A 16,218-nucleotide genomic window follows, 5' to 3' on the forward strand; every position below is an offset into this window, starting at 1 on the left:
GAATCTAGGTAAATTTAACAACTGTTTAATTCTTTACAGAAATTCTTAGAATTGTGTTGTTCAAATTCCAATATTGTGTATGTTGTATATTGTGTTGTTGTTGGACCACCACATCAGTGAACATGGCAAGTAACAAAAACATGAACATCATGCAACAGTGAACAAAGCACAGGCAATGGATTAGAATCAGTAGATATACAGAGCTGAGGTAATAGAAAGGGAATTAGGTGAGAAAAGTTGAAGTGGTGCATCCCTGCAGACAATAATACACACAAAAAAATAATTCACAGCCATGCCTGTATGGTGTATGGCTTGTGACCCCTTAAAGTAAGTTATGTCTGAACTGCCTGCAGTTGAACCAATGAGCATTTTCATTTCTCTGGTATAATTATTTAAATAGTGGTAATAATAGAGTCTCAAGGATGTAAAACTGCCTGGTACTTCGGAAACTAAAACAAGAAGTAGAAAAAAATTAAATAATAACCAAATAAGTGTGTTTTTTTTCCCCCTTTTCTTCAGACTAATCTTGCAAGGCCTGGCGGGGGTCTTGACCCTCAGGCTGATGAGCACTTTCTTCAAACACAGGTCTGAAATCAACAACCACAGCTTGAAACTTGTTGTCAAGGCTGCATGGTGCTGCGGTCCACATTGTTTTACAGTCTCTGTGCTCGGAGGGCATTTCTTTTGCTTGTACCAGTTTGCACAACAGCTCCATTGACGCGGCAATTTAAGTGATAAGTGATACAAAGTGCGACCCACTCATAGTGTTGGTCTGTGCGGCAGAGCAGGTTACCCTCAGCCCACGCTCCAGCCATCACAGGATCCCTGTCTCTGGCTCCTACGCAGACACAACATGTGTGTACGTGTGAGTGTGTTTGTGTGTACATGATTGACTGTGTGTTTGAGTGAGTTATCTTGATCAAATTCCCAATTACACAGACGAGTGTCTCTTCAATGCTGCGCTCTTTGTACAGATACGCAAACAAACAGTCATAAACACCACACAAACACACCCACTCTCAGACACAAACACACACACATAAAGCCAGAAAGAGAGACACAAACTCAGGCACAGACACACACAGGCCGGAGGCACCAGGCACTTCATTTCCTATTCCGCCCCCTCTCCTCATCTTCGGAACCCTCATATTCCACACTGGCCTCCCCGACACTTAACCCACAGTCACTATAGCAACCTCACACAGAGCTACTAGCAGCCAGAGGACTAATCATGTCAAAGCAACATCTGTCAAAAAACCAGACCCACAACCTCAAACATGCATACAACTGCAAGCACGAATGCACCCCAAGCTGCTCATAGGCTTACGTTCAGAAACACACTAAAAATAACTTTCTTACCTTTGCTCATGGTTCATCGTGGAACATGAAGTTTGAAAGTGGGAGCTAAAAGAGAACAAGATTTTTCATGTGAGTTTGAACTGTCTGGAAGAAATATGACTGATTAATTTTTCCACAGTGTTTCTTGGCCTGACATAATGAAAACACTGCTTGATGAGAGAGAGATGATTGTAGAAAGGCCTACAAAAGGAACTGCCTGGCGAGAATTGGCCATTCAAGTCTGCTCCAGAAACATTCCTGCTGGGTATGTTGCTCTGCTGCCACCTGTAGATTACACCTGGTACTCCACATACACAAAGCCTCAGGACTCTGACCTCAGAAAATCCTCCCGTATCTAACTTATTAAGCTGGGAAAATGGGAACTAGGAGAAAAGGAGGGGTAGTTGAGCTGTGCAAACTAAGTTACTGCTGCACTAGATTGCCTTAGACCTGCAGTGTTCCATATGCTGTCTGATTTAAAATCAATCCCCTCGATAGCGTCTCTCTTCTTTCAGTGTACAGTACATACGACTCCCAGTGAAGCTCTCCGCCTGCCTCAGCATCATCTGACAATACTTTCAAAGAGTTTGATGAAATCTATTTTTGTTTTCTTAAGTTTGCAGAGGCTTGCTACCAAAATGAGTCACACAAAAACTCACACAAACTCCAGCCGGCCTCAGAAAAGGAAAGTGGCACTCAGAGTAACACACACATCCTACGTGCAGCCTCTGCATCTTTTAACAAACTGGAAAGGGGTGAGCGAATGATTTATATTTAGAATGGTGACGCTATGCAAACTTGAGCACTAACATGAGAGGAAAGCTCAGCGATGCGTTGAAGAGCTGCATATTCAATAATGTATCAGAGGCTGCATTTTAAAAACAGCTGGGGATCGCCGGTCTGTCTTGTCCTGTCTGCCAGTCTGTCCTTTTGCATGTCTTTCCATCAGTCGGTCCACTCCGACGGCAGCAGATTTGCCACTCCTGTGGGGAGCCGATGTTTGGTTAAACTTTCATCCTGTCGACAGTGTCTTCACTCGCTCTTTTGGTCCCAGAGGACGAGTCTCCCTTTTCGTTTCCTTCACTCTTTCTCAGTAGAGAGTTCCAATCCCTTTCTCTTTCTTTTTAAACTCCCTTGATGTGTCATAGAACAGGCTTTTAGCAAAGGAAATCATACCCAGATCTGGTCAGGAACAAATCTTCTCTTGACAGCAAAGAAATGAGGCATATGTCTGTGCGTGTGTCTCTTTGAAGGTCACCATGATAATCAGTGCTTACCTGATTCAGTACACAGGTCCACTGCGCTGCTTCATCCTTGAGGAATGAAAGACTAAGAAATCTCCCCAGAATTCTCCTGCAAAAGAGAAGATACAGACAGACAGAAAGAAAATGGGTTGGGGAAAGGAAGGGAAGAGGAAGAGTAGGAAAGGGATTAGGAACAGAGTCTTAGCCTTTCTGAGCTCAGTGCTTTTAAAGCCAACTCTGGCTTTCAGCTAAGTTCCCCGATTTTGCATCTTTCCATTGGTGTACATGTTTATGTCATGGCATTCAGATCGAAGATTCCAGTGTGAACGCAGAGTTCAAACACTGTAGCGAAGTTGTTCCAAAAGCATTCTGGGTCAAATGGACAGCCCTGGCTCAATTCCTGCACTGGGAGCTTTTAAGGCTTTTAAGGCTTCCATGCCAGCTACTTACAAGCCGCACGGGCTGTGAGGGGAAAAGGGGCTGGGAAGCCTGACTGGGAAAAACATACAGCACCTCCAGGGGTTGCATTAGGACACATGTGTGACTACTAGCACAGAGGCGTGTGAAATGTAAGCAAAGAGAAACCATATATACTCGTAAACACAATTGTGTATCTAAGAGTTTAAAGGACATTATATTGACTTAGATTAATTTACTGGAGTCGTACTCTCACCTTAACCATAAGTACTGCTTTCTTATGAATAATAGCTTTACCTTAAAACTTGCTTTCACCTTGAAATTCAATCATTTATGTTATGGGGACTTGCTTTTTGTTCCCATAAGAAAGACATGTCCCCATACTGTGACTGTAAACAGAGTGAGGTCCTCACAAATTGAGTAATATCTGCACTACACACACACACACACACACACTCTCTCACACACACAATGTCCAGATGTTACGCTTCCATGTTCTTCCATGTTTTGTGACAGCACTGACCCAGTACCATTATTGTCAAGTCATCTCTGGAGAGTGCACCAAGTCACAGCAAAATAGAAATAACTTCATTGTTGGAACAAAAACAGACAGGATCTCAAAGGATCACGGGCAGATTCAGTTACATTTGTTATGACATCTGTCCTCTGTTGAACTTTCATTCTTTAGACCAGTAACACTTGGCTGCTGTGCTGTGACATTTACAAAAACATTTTGCATGTTTTAATCTTTTTCAATTACATGTAAATAAAGCAATCTGCGCAGTTATGACATTCTAATTCTTGTTGTAAGCTCTATTAAGTATAAGACACACTTTGCTGGGTGCCGTGACTGGGTATATTCATGATATTACACAGCAAAAATAACAAGAAGGGGATTTTTTTTTAAACTAAATGAAGGTGGTTAAATTGAATCTGTCCTTCACATGCGGCAGAAGGTGCCATAACAAAGAGTCACCACTAGTCTGTGCTGTTACCCCATTCCTGTGTTTGTGCTGCTGACCGACTTACTAAACAAGGGCAGGGAAGATGATGGCAGCATACATTAACTGCAGGATCTGATGATGTAAAGATCTTGAGTGATTTAATTGCAGATGAAAACTAGAACATATGTCATTATGTTGTGTTCCTTGACCTGTAAACCTCAGTTGTTTTTAGGCCATAAAGGCGACACCTTATGTAATGCAATCAGATGCCCTTTGAAGAATCTGTCTTTGCCCGGCTCTGATGATCTGTCTAAGATGTGATAGATTTCAGCGCTGCCCTAGCTTGCATATATGTGCACTGTGGCAAATGGATGTGCTCTATGTGTGAAAACTAGTTCACACTTTATTTTCAGTTGATGACACATTCCTCTGTCGATTCCTCTCCACTTGCACCATGTTTCTTCTGTAACGATCTGACAGTGGCTGGTGAAATCGGCTGGGTGGAGGATTATTATAAGCATCGGTTACCCTCTATTGCGGGCGCCAGTTTTCCTCTCCATCATGTTGTTTTCCTGTTGGGTTTCAGTGCTCCCTGGTTGGAAACCACCTTGTTAGTGAGAATGTGCTTCACCTGTGCTGGCCCAGCAGTAGTAATTAAAGCCTCGGCAGCTTTGTGCGGGAGAGGGAGAGTCTGGAAACTAGATCATTTGGAAAGCTCATGTTGGTGCAAGCAATTTCAGGTTACAGCTCCTGCACAATAAGCTAGGACAAGTTATGTTTATCTGGCAATGGTGGACATGATATTACTGTAGATTCCTCCCTGATTTTTGTGTGATGAAGTGGCACCCATGGTGAATGTCTGTCTGCAAACCTTTTTTGCTGCTTTGAATCTCTGTGAGGACTCCCGTGGGAACCCTTCAGAGCAGCCTTTGAAGCCCTTTTATGTTAATGGCTGAAGTGACTATTCAGTAAGAGTAAAAATGTTGATAGTAATTTGAAGGGAATTCATCTCTCGGTGCTGCGTCTGGACATCACCTTAAAGGTTTCTGCTGGTGGCAGAAATGATTCAGGGCAAAGCAGCATATTATTTAGGTCACTGAAGTGCTTTCACATACCCCTTTCACACCATGAACCAAACTATTTCTGCACTGATCTGCAAAGCAATGGCCCAGATAATTTTTTGACGTCTAACCCTAACCAGGGCAGCTCAGTGGAACTCGGCTTACTTTGGTTTGGCTTCACTCAGCATGTGTGAAACACTCTTCTTAGGCTTCTGTCAACTGGCCTCAACATCAAGGCAAGTGGGTAAGCAGGGCAGCAGAGTGGGCATCAGATGTCCGTCTCTTAAGCCTATTTTAAATGTAGTGTCACAGCACGGCCACGCATAACATTGACATGATTACCTACAAACTCCATCTCCACACACAACCCTCCTCAAGCTGCACCATCTCTTCTTTTTTTTCCCCCCAGTGGCAGTTAAGTGTGAAATGTTTCAAGATCATATGCTCTCCAGAACTGTCATTTTCTCGAGAAAATAAATTCCAACAGCAAATTTAAGTTTGTAAACATGTTTACTCTTTTGAGGTGTGTACGCAGCGCTGATATAAATTTGGCTAGAATGTTAAGGAGGTTATTGGAGGTCAAACTGGCAACAGGGACTCTCAGAGCAGCATGGCACAGTTTTGTGTAAACAACTTGAACTTGTTTACAACTTGTGTATGTGTGCAGACCTAAAATTTAAGAGTCTACACAAAGTGATAGGCATCTTATCTGCCCCCACAAGGATGATTAAGCGCTTTGAGAAGATACACGATAAATGCACAAATGCCTGCACAATTCAACTGAGCCTTCAAAAGTGACCCGCTGCTCTTGAACTTCTTAAATCTGAAAAAGGCCTACAGTAAGATGAGGATTATTCAGCTACAGTTCTATGTGTTCCTCCACTCAAACAGCAACCTGTATATGAGACATCAAAATAACAGCTGGACAGCGAAGACACACGCAGTAGAAATTCAAGCCTCATTTTAATCCTAAATTACATTAAAAAATAGCCCTTCTTAAAACCTAAAGTAGGATAAGTACAGCTACATCTGGCATTTTGAGTTGAGTCAGGTTGCAATTCTCCAATGTGCCTTCATGTCTTGGTTTGACGTACCAAATGCAGTTGAATGCCTTGAAACCAAATAAGTATACATTTTATGCCTCCATTGGCATTCTTGAAGAGATATTAACCTGAAATTCACATCTGAAAAAGAACAATGAGAGAAATCTGCACTTCTACACTTCTAGAAATAATGGATAGTTTTTGTATTAATTAAAAAAGAAAACAGAAGCAGCCTAAATTAAATGAATATTTTATGTGACCACTGCTTCTCTTTAAAATAGCACCAAATCTCCTTGGTGACATAATTTTTCAAAGTATTTGCAAGCATGCAAGCTGCTTTAAGTATCCTGGAAAACTTGCCACCTTTCTTCTGTGGATTTAGTCTCAATTTCTTCAGTCTCTTTATGCCAGACTTACACAATAATGTTGAGATCAGGGTTCTGTGGCAGTCATACTATCTGTTGCAGGGCTCCTTATTCTTCCTGCTAAAATATTTTTTTAGGACTCTAGCAGTATCTTTGGGATCAACATCATACTGCAGATTTAATTTGGGACCGATCAGATCACTGATGCAAATCAGCTTGAACTTCTTAGCACAGAAGTGAGCATGAATTCCGACCATATCCCCAACTAGAGCAGAAAATCAGCTACAAAAAAGCGAGAAATGTTTACTACGTATCATAGTCTTACACTGTAACTATACTATACTCTGCAGAAAATAACTGCCTGCTGCCAGTGTATGTTTTCTCTTTTTCCCTACATTTTTTCAAGTTTAAAAAGATCCCCTATATCACAATGCAAGCTCACAGGTCTTTTGCACACACACACACACACGCACACACGCACACACACATACACACATACAGACATTCACACTCACACACACACACACACACACACACACACACACACACACACACACACACACACACACACACACACACACACACACACACACACACACACACACACACACACACACATATATATATATACATATATGTATTTATATATATATATATTTATATTGATATATTAGAGGATTTTTTAGCTGAGAAGTTAGGCAAAGTATATAGTTTCCAGTTTCCCTTTTGAGGAGGGCAAAATTTGAGGAATTTGGGAAGCGCTACAACATCACATGACTACTCAAGAGCAGGTAGCAAGGTAAAAGGAAGAACAAATAGACAAAAGGCCTGAACTTATACAAGGCAGACCTAAATATCACACCACTACAGAGGGATGCTTGGCTTTGTTTCTACCTCTGAAGAATGGCTTGTCTGTCCATAAAGACCTCTTGTGACCAGACTTCTCTAATCTGCAGATGGGCGTAACAGCGTCCCGCTGTTTTCTACCAGTTATGAGTTGACAGTGCTGCTGGGCATCTTACAATTTTGGGGAAAGGGAAGTCAGCTTTATGGGCTTTTCATCAGCTGTTCTAAGCCTCACTGGACGACCACTGTGCCGCAACTTTGGAAACACCTGTCAGCTGCAAATTTCTACTTGTCAGAGACCTTGTTGATGCAACATGGCCAGCATGGGTCTCGTTGTTCATGCCATGGAATTTAAATGAAACTGTCATTGGCTGTTTCTTACCCAGTTTTATTCCCTCTGTACAGTTGTTTTTCATTTTCAATTAACAATTCTGGCTTAACCTACATATTATGCTGATGTTTTTTTGCACTAATTTGCTACACTTGTATAATAAAAATGTTTTGCTCGAAAGTGGTCTGGTACTTTACTTTCTTTTATCCAACAACATACAAATACCTTGGTTTAACATTCCACTATTTGCAAAAAACTAATACACTGAAATGATGCTATACAATAACACAAAACAAAAAGACAAATATTTATGTGGAATCATATATCCTTTACTACCGATTTTATGTTTCATCAGAGTTTTAGGATTAGGTCTAGGAGTTCCACATATAAACCACTGAACAGTGATTTTTTTTTCCAGTACATTTTCAACCACATTACCCTGCACTAATATTTATTTTTAAATTTGCAATGGACACTGACTATAACAAGAAAAGTGGCACTCGTACTGACAAATCCACAGGTTTTCTCAGCTCTATTGCATGTGTATTGTCTCATCGTCTCTTTGCTCATTATTTTGGATTAATCGCAGAACTTTACGTACAGGCTGTGTAATAAAAACAGTACATTAAAAGAACAGAGAGCCCTGCGTCTGCATAGTGTTGGGCTGCATGACCTGTGTAGACAGCTCGATTGAGTAAAATGGAAGCATTTGTTTCCTCAGATGCATGAGTAGAATGACTGAAAATGTGGCTGGAGCACCTCCTGTGAAGACAAGACTGTACTGTTTATGTTTCAGCCTCACTACTTCATGAGCCTCAGACTTCCCAGCCTTCAACAAAAAATCTTTGATCAGCTCACTGTATTCTAATTGCTTAGGAATGAATGGCAGAGTCATGGTCTTCCTCTTCAAACCTGACATGCATGCATTAGTTTCAAAAATGACCTGATCCGAAGGGGACCTGAGCAGAGCCAGACCCGACCTGAATAGACCTGAGGATAATCAGACCCAATCCGAAAGGTCAGTTAAGAAACACCAGCGGGTGGGAAAGAGCAGCAATATAACAATAATAATACTCTCAGAGTCGATGTAAAGTCATAGAAACTAAAATGATTAGTTTATCTGCTATAAGATAAATTTATTTGAGAAAAATTAAAGTTTTCTTTTCAACTTCTGCAACAGTAAAAGCTATGAAATGAAATACTGCTCAGGCTCTGGGCCATTCATATTAACACTTAGGTACTTACCCTACCTGACCTGATTAGATTAAGTAAAATTTGGACCCAGGTCCGACTCATGAAGACAGAGGGACAAGTTTAACAAACAGCTGGTGACCACAGTGGAGTATTTTGCAAGTGTTGCTTCAGATTATTTTTATTTAGCTAGTAAAGAATAAAAATAATTTTTAAAAAGGTGGTAGACACTGGACTTCCATTGACTAATGAACTCCAAGGTAATGCTAATGTGGCAAGTATGCAAGTGTTGCTATCATTTTTACCAAATTTACTATGTTGGATGTGTTAACAGTGTGTTAAGTGCCCGATGAAATAATCTATTACAGTTTTTCTCAATTGATAAGACATTAAATTCCATTCACTGCACACAGCCACCAACTGTCTGCACACATTTCTCAACAACAGGACACTGCTGTCCAAATTTTGGACACTATTCATGGTTTGCACACAGTTTCCAAAACTCTTGCACTCTTTTTGCAAAAGATTGAACACATTTTTTGCTCATTTGAACACACTTTTTCACTCAAAGCACACATTTTTCAAAAAGTGAACACTAGGAAGCAGAATTGGGACACTGTTCCAACACTGCTGTCACAATTAAGACACAACAGGTCAAAACTGAAAACACTTTTGCCAATGAACTGCACACTATAAAACCTGCTGGGAACCAGCATTAGCTGTTCAGAATGCAATCTGTTGTTAAGGTCAGCAGATGGTAAGGATGGTGCATAAAGTAAACTGTTTCAGGTTTATTGTGGTTTACTTTACATGTATGTAAATGTTGTTTGTCACTTCAGTGACATGTCTATACTGGAACAATACAAGCGGTCAGAAATGTTCTGAGAATACTGTAAAAAATCTAATGCATAATTCTGGTTCACAAGTGCTAGTAAAATTACAGAAAGTTTACATGACTGACTTTTTTTCCGTTTGGTGTGTGTTTGTTCCAGAGTTTTTCAGTTGGATTCTGATGATACACATGAATACATCTGGGAAAATGTTAGTTTTCATAGAGGACTACTGATTAGGTAACGGTTCAATATGAACCCTCAAGTTATTGTGGTTTGACAATAAAGTGCGCTTTTGACACAAGTGTGCAGTGCTTTGTGAATTGTGTTCAAATAAAAAAAATCGTGTGCAGTGTGTTGGGAAATGTGTGCCATTTTTCAGGAACAGTGTCTTATCAGTTGAAAAACTGTAATGCAGGTTAAGGTGCAATCCCATGTTTCAGAAGTTGTAGCAGCAAGAACACTCCATTTTCACTCACCCATAAGGTTGGATAATTTGCAAGAGATGGATTAAAAATTGCTCAGAATGATGGAGCAGTGGGGGAGAGATCTTACTTTTAGCTGCTACTGGGTCAAGCTCGACCCCCTACATCCTTCAAATTCTGCACCCTCACTTTCCAAGCAAATGATCTGTAAAAAAAAATATGTAGAATCCAAATCAAAGCCAACCTACTGTGCCTCTGAAAAGCATTCACCCTCTTGGAAGTTTCCTCCTTTTATTGCTTTTCAGCACTGAATCATGGTCAATATAATTTGGCTTTTTGGATAAGAATTTACAAAAAAAAAAAAAGACAAGACTTATTATGTCCAAGTAAAAACAGAGTTCTTCAAAAATAATGTCAGTAAATGTCAGTTAAAAATAATGAAAGTAAAATAACTTATGACTGCATAAGTATTCCTCCATTAAAGACAGTGTGTAGTGAATGCGCCTTTTACTGTGGTTACAGCACTGAGCCTGTGAGAATCAGCTTTATATGTACATCTGGACACTGCAATTTTACCTCATCCTCCTTTGCAAAACTGTGACCCTGCATGGGGATTACAAGTAAATATCCCTGTTCAAGTCCAGTTACAAATTTTCATTTGGATTGAGGTCTGGGCTATGACGCGGCCGCTCCAAAACATTCACCTTGTTGTCTCCAAACCATATCGATGTAGCTTTGCTTGTATGCTTGAAGATACTGTCTTGCTGGAACAAGCCTTATCCCAAGTCACAGCTGGGATTTCCCAGTACTTTGCTGCAACCATTTTACTCTCTATGTTTATAAGCCGTCCAGGGCCTACTGCTGAAAAGCATCCTCACACCATGATACTGCCGCCGCCATGCTTTACATTGGGCATGGTGGATTTAACTGTACTCCAGGAGATTTTCTGTGACTTAGAGATTTTCTTGTACTCATCCCCTGGCCCATGTTTTTCAATGACCTTTTCAGTGAGTTGCTTTGGGTGTTCTTTTGTCTTCATGGTGTAGTTATAGCTAGAAGTACTGCTTCACCAGTGACTGCACCTTCCAGATACAGGTATCTTTATACTTCAATCAACTGAAACACATTCATTACATTTAGATGATATCTACTTCACTAATTGTCTGACTTCTAGCACCAATTGACTGCACCTGTGTTGAATTAGATGAGCCTCTTTAAAGAGGGTGAATACTTATGTAACCACTTATTCTACATTCTATATTTTTTAACAATTTGACATTATATTGTAGAAACCCTTTAATACGAAAGAGTCTCTTTTTTTGGATATTATTGTCATAAAAGCTCAATTAAACTGACCATGATTCAATATTAAAATGCAATAAAAAGATAAAAATTTCCAACAGGGGTGAATACTTTTAATAGGCAGTGTAACCCTGATGGCATCACTAGGGAATTTATTTTAGAATTAAAAAAGAGGCTCCAAAATCAGAGAACTGACCTCAATTCTTTGGTGTGTCCCTTGGAGGTTTAAGGTGTTTAAGTAAGTTGCATTGATGATGGTACAGAAGTAGGGATCTGTTCTATTCTGTCTCTTGGGATTCCAACCCTCTAGAAACCACTTGTACTAAGCTCACCACATTACAGCAAGAAAGGCTGAAAATTAGGCAAGAATATAGTTTCACGCCTACTGGCAGAAAGAATAGCAACAACAGAGGGTGGCTGTAAGCAATCTACCGCACGACAAATTCCATGTAATGGCAATGAAACGACGCAGTTTATACAAAGGGTACAAATGTCTCTGCCATGAAACAGCGTCACGCCTTTGTGAAAATAATCCCATATTTCTAAAATTCTGTTTAACACAGTGATGAGAAAATCACAGTGGCTGTTCTCCTGAGCAGCCGATGCTATTGTGCGCTTGGGGTGGCCCTGTAGTCATGGATATATGGTGACAATTCTGAATTATCATTTGGTAGGTGCAACAAATTACTCAGCGGTGTCCTACTTTTAAAGACATATTAGACTCTCCTGTGCCCGGGGCCAAGACAGCGAATGACTGAGGGAGTGAAACAAGTGAACGAAAGTGTCTACAACACAGAGGGGAAGTAAGAAAAATGAACGGGTGGTATAGGGTGAAGAAGAGACAGGGAGACATGGAGAATTATAGCAAATGAGAAAGGGCAAATGAGATATAAGAGGGAGGAAGAACTTCTAAAGTGAGGAAACTTTGACAGAGCTTTGCCCTGTTCCATCTGCTCGGCTATCATCTTTGAAAGGCAAAATTACACAGTACATCTAATTCCCCGGCACAGTTAACATCAGATTGTCTCAATGCCAACATCCTAATTCTTCCACTGACAAAGACAATGGGTGCAGCTTTTGTCACTAAGAAGCTGCACAGTTTTGGATAAGAAACACCTGACATTTTTCTTTCCAGGAGGAGCAAGCTGCTGTGTTAATTGAGGAAGAATAAATAGACAAGTGGCAGCGTGTTGACATTGTGGCGGTGGGTGATACCAGTGTGACCTGACTCCTGGTTATTTCTTGCTTTTGATGAGGTCACAAATGCAAGGCAGATATTGGATTCCCACGAGTGCTGAATGGGAATACTGGGGCAGAATTAGAATGGCCATAGAATGACTGCAACGGGTTTCCTAATGAAGCCTCTCAGTCCCACTGCGAAAGTGACCCATTTTCTCTTTCTCTCTCTTTTTCTTCCCCCCTTCTCGCCCAGATGCCCTAAATTCTTCACAGGGAAGAATATGCATAAATTTAATTAAAATGACTAAAATTATTGGGATATATTCTGATATCCCCTTTCTCTAAAGCATTAGTCCTTGGGTTTGCTTGGACTCGGGCGGATGAAGAGTCTGATGGGGTCAGTCTTCATTCTCGGGAGAAAATGTCACCATGGAAATGGTAAATTACAATAACACAAATGAACTTTCACTTTAAAGGACAAGACAGGATTGAAAAGATGTTTTAACTTTGTGTGTGTGCGTGCCTGTATGTATGCGTGTGGTTAAGTACCAATCCTCTCCTGATTTTGAACTAAAATAATTCTCCTCGTGGCTTTTCTGCAAAAATTTTAGAAATATTAAAAGGATTTGGGAGGGTTTATGAAGTTAAAGTGTAGGGACTGATCCAAATTGCAAACCCTTGCAAGATAACTGGGGATTTTGTTAAATATCTTGCAATTACAAAATTCCCTGGAGCTACTGATTATACAGTTCTCAGACACCCACTATAAGTGCACAAGGTTGTTAGCTGAACAGAAGATGATGTGCTTCCACACTTGGAACAGTCTGTGGTTTTCCACAGGTCTTTGGCAACCTGAGTCAGCAAAGATGGATAGTATATCAACTTTTCATTTCATTTTCATTTTTATTCATTCTGCTCATGCCAGTGCACGGCTCCTGAACAAGAACAGCTTCAATTCCTTGTATAGGTACAATGAGAGAAAAGGAACAGGGAGAGGAAAATTGTTGTATTTCCTGCCCTTAATTGGAAACACAGACAAAGAAATAAATGAAAAAAATGCTGGTTACACATCTTGTTGAAGCTATACTCTTTCTGTCTTTTCTTCCAGTAAATAAATTCAGCAACACGAAACAGGAATGTGATTTCTTTTAAAGTAGTGTGCTTTGCGTAAAAGGCTACAATGCTAAATTCAGTGATTCCTTTACAGTTAGCTGGTACCCGTGCTGCACTTTTTAATGAATCTCAGGTACGAGTTCAATAAGGAAGATCTGTTCACTCACACTGCATCTATTGCTCTCAGTGAATATGGGCTGTTCCCGCTGCTCGATTCTCTCCGTCACTTCCGTTTTCACACACTTTCAAGATGGCTACAATTTTAACGTCACTCCTCTCATTTAATATTCTATCTGCTTGCACTCTGCGCGCCAACCAGTCTACTGTGACGACGTCCTCGTTGCATAAATTCACTGCAGTTCTGTCACACTTTCTCCCAGGAGGTCACACGTGCCCCTCTACTCCTTCCCACCTCATCCGGATGTCCAGAGCACCTCAACCAGCCTCATTAGACTCCTGCCAACTCAGCGCCACCACCACCGGCATCTAGACTCCAGGGGGTCCCGTCCTCATCTCCCACCTCCATCTGCGATGCCGCTCCATGATATCGTTTCTCAACGTCTAACCGCCAAAACACTTGTTTTACCACGTTCACATTCTGCAATAAAACTTATGTCCTCTGTTTTATCTCCTTATTGAGATGAGGTGTAGTTTCTCTTGTGTGCAAAAGCTACAAAACGTTTAAAATAACAAAGAATTTGGCTTCTTTTGGCAACTGATACAGAAGACGTCAATTTGTCTTAAAATTTAAAGACACGAAAACAGATTGAAGACATGCTGAATAAATGATTGCGTTGAGTTATATATGCTATTGGAAAAAAGGCTAACCTAAACATGGCATCATAAATTTGGCTCTCCAGATATTTATTGTAGGCTTTTTGGCTGTATGGTGGAAAGACAGTTTGGTTTTTTCTGCATTCAGCTGACAGACTCCACTATGTGCCGTCTTTGGTGCCGCCACATTTCACTGTAGTCTTGTTTTTATGTTTCGTGTTCTGAGCCTTCTCCCTAACATTAGCCACATGAAAGCTAACATCAAGCAGACTGTTGATGATCAGTAAATACTTTCAAAATCAGTGCTGCTTGTTAAACCACAATGCTGTGACAACTGGATATTGAGGTTTTTAAAATTGTTTAAACAACCCTTTGACAGAGTTGGGTGGAGAAATAGAACTGATTACTTTTGTGATTCATTAGCAAAAGTAATTTAAAATAATGGAATTGCTTTTTGATTAATTATATAACAAGTAGGTTAATTAAACACCCAGCAGTGTTGATTACATAACGTTTCAACATATCATTTGAAGTCATTTTGCACTGGTTTCTAAGGTAATTCTACAGTCTCACACTTTGCTGTAAGCTGTTCTTTTCTGCACCGATGGCATTCTCTCTCCTCACATCAGGAAGGGGGAGCAGATTTCTCCTGTCACCGCTCCCGTAGCTGCACTAGTGTGCATGTGCGTGCGTGCACATGTGTTTGTTTCTTCCCGAGCATCTGCTGTCATGCCGTTGCTGAAAAACGAGGTGCATATAAGTCATCCAGTGAAAGGTAGTCACTAATAGGAGAGAGGCTGCTCCCTCTCTGCTGGCCGAGCGCACAGACACACAACTTGTGCACACATAAACTGCGTGAGACGCTCACACTCGCAGACACACACCTCCACGGGAATGAGCTATGGCCTTATTACCCACCTCACTTCCTTTCAGCCGGTGTCCTCCCGTAAAAGCACAACACTGTTCCTATCCTTCCCCCTATACACTCTCCATCCATCCATCCATCCATCCATCCATCCATCCATGCGTTCCCTCCTCTTTCCCACTTAACCCCCCACCTTTTCTTGGGACTTCTTCTTCTCTTCCCTTCATCTCTAAAACCCTCCTTTCCTTCACATCTATTTTCTCTTTACCTCATTCGCTCCTTTGCTCCACACCTCCCTTCCTATCACCCCTCCTTCCTCCTTCCTTTGGCACTTCCTTCTCTCCCCCACCTCCAGCACCCGATTTCTACCCTGCATTAAAATAACCTCTTCCGCACCTCTTTTCTCCGCATATAGCACCTACCTGATTTACTCAGATCCCCCCTCCTTCCACTCTGCTCCAATCCTACCTTAACCTGACCCATCCTTCTTCTCTCCTTTCATTTCCTTTCCTTCCCTCTCCATACTCTTCTAAACTTTCATCATACGCCGCTCCGCTTGATCTATTAATCTCTCTCTGTTCTCTGTTCGGTCTTCCTTATCCCCTTGGCTCCTTTCCTCCCTTCCTCCCTCTTTCTCACCCTATTTTTTCCACCTCCTCCCAGCCTCAGCACCTGCCACTGAAGCTGTCTAGACTGGCAATGAAATGAGGATGGAGAGAGGGCGGAGGTGGACGGGAGACAACTCCAATAGAGGGGTGGGTATGTGCACAAAACAGGTAGATAAAAGAGAAGAGGAGACACTGGGAAGAATGTGTGTTTTAAAAAAAGGAGATGGGAATGTTGGAGGAGGAAGATAAAGTGGCTCAAAGAATGGAGTGGATGACATGAAAGAGTGCAGAGGTATTGTAACAGGTTTAAAGTGAACTTGTCTATTTTTCGAAGGAAAAACT

At 41.1% G+C, this 16,218-nt stretch overlaps 1 protein-coding gene across 18 annotated transcripts in view; it reads right to left on the reverse strand.

The window, feature by feature from the left end:
- Positions 1-16,218, reverse strand: part of ptprdb (protein tyrosine phosphatase receptor type Db) — a 156,962-nt gene that overhangs the window by 109,965 nt on the left and 30,779 nt on the right. For all 18 annotated transcript variants that reach the window (XM_055009700.1, XM_055009701.1, XM_055009698.1 and 15 more), the window contains 2 exons: positions 2,616-2,691; positions 1,360-1,404 (listed from right to left, as the gene is read on the reverse strand). The gene's annotated coding sequence lies outside the window, so the exon portion shown is untranslated. The remainder of the gene's footprint in view (positions 1-1,359; positions 1,405-2,615; positions 2,692-16,218) is intronic.

Source organism: Amphiprion ocellaris, chromosome 4, assembly GCF_022539595.1.
Source record: "Amphiprion ocellaris isolate individual 3 ecotype Okinawa chromosome 4, ASM2253959v1, whole genome shotgun sequence".
NCBI classification, from domain to species: Eukaryota; Metazoa; Chordata; class Actinopteri; family Pomacentridae; genus Amphiprion; species Amphiprion ocellaris.